This window comes from Pinus tabuliformis, chromosome 6 (genome assembly GCF_031772625.1).
Source record: "Pinus tabuliformis cultivar Carrire ecotype Pingquan chromosome 6, CPIR1, whole genome shotgun sequence".
NCBI classification, from domain to species: domain Eukaryota; kingdom Viridiplantae; phylum Streptophyta; class Pinopsida; order Pinales; family Pinaceae; genus Pinus; species Pinus tabuliformis.
Window position 1 is genome coordinate 837,174,761 of NC_142292.1, and position 2,982 is coordinate 837,177,742.

Genomic DNA, 2,982 nt, shown 5'->3' on the forward strand with positions numbered 1-2,982 from the left:
GCACTCAAAAAAGAGGTTTTCACCTCAATATTTGATCCCTCAAAAAAGAGGTTTGCACCTCAAGATTTTATCCCTCTTTGCCTTGATAGATCCAGAGTTAAGATGGATCTAGACTAGTATAATATATTTTTTGTGTTTTGAAAAATAAAATTATCAAATATTTACATCCATTATAAAATTTGTACTAACTAACCATAATACTTTTAAATCATGTGTTAAAACGACCATGTATTCAAATGTGTTAAAACTCTAATAATGAAAATACGATAGATGTTATTTGGAGTGATAGAAGGTTAGTTTCAGATGAATAAAATGTGAAGGTTTCATGAAATACCCTTCAAAGTACTCTCAATAATTACTGGTTAATAATTAGTTAAAGGGCCAGAAAATTACATAATTCAAAAATAACAAATCCTTCTAGAAATAATTCGTTAATAAATACCATTATATTACTTAAGTACAAATGGAAATAGCTATACAGTGGAAAACTCCATATCCTCTCATCTAGCACTATAATCGTATATAAGCTATATTGTCATCTAGTGCTCGATGGTAGTATATAAGCTTTATGGTAAGAAGAGCCACTTAAATTCTCGTACAATATTTAGATAAGATGGATTAAAGCATACTGCCACTGATGAATATGCAAATTCATAAGTAGACTAATAGTTTGTAATTGTGAGCATCAACATAAACTTGGTGAATCGTTGCAATGCAACCCAACACTCCCAAAATTGAAAAAACCACAGCTATGAGGGTGTCGATCCAGAATATCAAACTCCTCTGTGAAGGCTTGAACGTTAGGTTGTAAAAGGCTACAAAAAAACCGAAGTCCAGAGGCATGAACCCAAATGCACCAATTACTGCAATTATGTCCGCACAAAATGTTAGCATCGCTGCAATCAAAGTAGCCACGGTTACGTATACTGAGCCTAACAACAATCTTGGTAACAGATTACGTAGAGAAAACCTTCCAATTCTCGTATCTCCTGATTTCGCCTCCAAAACTTCAAATGTAGGTTGTGAATATACCTGAAACATGACCTCCCTTCACTATCACATTGCCAACCACATAAGCATGGGACTTTATATATTATCATATATCTTCCAGCGAAACGAGAAAAGGCAACCAAAACTAAAATCTAAAATCTTCAAGGGAGGATCGATAGAAAAACCTTCAAGCTCTGGCGCCCAAACTGAATTGCATCGGCGCCACTGTGAAACGAGCCCATCTGGGTCCTATGCCAAAGAAGAAACACATCGTCTATTTAATAGATGAAAATTCCATTGGAGGGTTCTAACAAATTAGAAAAAGGTTATGATGAGCAATAAATAACATACTTAGAATGTCTTTGGCCATGTCTCTGAAACAAAGGTGGCGATTGCCTGCCGATTCTTGGCGCTCCAACACAATGGATATGAGGTTGTATGAATTCCTAGACAAATACAACTCTGGCATCCAGATGATCCTTTGATTCGATATCACTTTTTCCATATATGAATCGTGAATCTGCCGGACTCTGCATCGTTTCCTATCGTTAATGTTTGATGTGAAACCACCCATAATCAATTGTTCATCACTTCCCACTCTCAGCGCATTATCTTAGCTAATCCGATCAATTCGACCACTCAATTATTAGTATGTGAAAGCGGAGGTATTTATGACGTACGAGTCAAGATGCGATTCAATTCAAGTGGGATTAGCACAGACCTTTTATTCCCATGATTAGTGCGGGACTCCGTGCAGATTTTTTCACTTCCTTGTCAAGTAGCGGTCCAGTCTAACACACAGGTTCACAACTGAGGTCAAGCTCCTTGAGAATCGGGTTCTTCGGTGACTGTATAATATATGGTACGGTTTATTAAACCTATTGTAGCTTGAAAATTCACCGTTCTTGGGATCTCAAAATTAAAAAAACTCGAAACTTAATGATAATAAACTTTAGGATAACTATAAAAAAATTTAGATCTGAAAATTAATCATTTAATGATTTATGATAAATTAAAACTATTTATTAAAAATAAATGATTTATCATAAATAAAAACTATTTATTAAAAATATTTTTTATTTTAATTTCATAAATAGAAAATAGTGAATAGAAACAAATTTAGAATTTGATAATTTAAAATGATAAACATATATTTCTTATTTAAAAATATTTTTTATGGTCTAATTAAAGAAAAGTATAACGTAAAAAATAATATTTAATATTTTAAAATAAATAATTAACATTCAATAAAAAAACGTATTTTATTTAATTTCACAAGTAAAAAATAATCAACCCAAACAAATTTGAAAATTCATAGTTTAAAAAGGTGGTCCTAAATTTTAGGTTAAAAATTTAAACATAAAATTAATGGTTCAATCATGGTAATAAACAAATAAATAATTAAAATAAAAATAATTTTAAAAATTTTTATAATTGAAATTTTTTTATTTAAATAAATTTTTAAATTTTTAAAATAAGAAAATATTTTAAGATAGTAAAGTTAAACGATTAATAATAATAATTATTATTATTATTTTAACTAAATATTTTCTATTGAAAAGATGCAGCGCAATTCTTAAGCATTCAACATTTTCGATCAAGAAGATGTAGCGCACAATTCTTAAGCACTCAATAATTTTAATCAATAAAAGACACTGCAATTCTTTAAACAGTGAATAGTTTCTATTAAGAATTAGTGCATCGCTTCTTAGTAATAGATATTTTCGATAAGTAAAATGTGTTGCAATTCTTTTAGCGCTTGATAATTCCCATCAAGAAAATCCATTGAAATTATTTAGCTCTCAATAATTTCTATAACGAAAATGACTGCAATACTTCTAAGCCCTCAAAATCTTTATCAACAAAATGACTGCAATCATATCAACATTCAATACTTTAGATCAAGAAGGCACGCAAATCTTTAACAACTTCTATCAAGAAAATGCAATTGAAAACTTTCTATCAAGATTTGCAGAAAATACAAATGAGGAA

The 2,982-nt window shown here is 30.3% G+C and overlaps 1 pseudogene; it reads right to left on the bottom strand.

The window, feature by feature from the left end:
• Positions 1-651: 651 nt before the first annotated feature.
• Positions 652-1,232, bottom strand: LOC149261470 (GABA transporter 1 pseudogene; annotated as a pseudogene).
• Between the last annotated feature and the right edge of the window lie 1,750 nt (positions 1,233-2,982).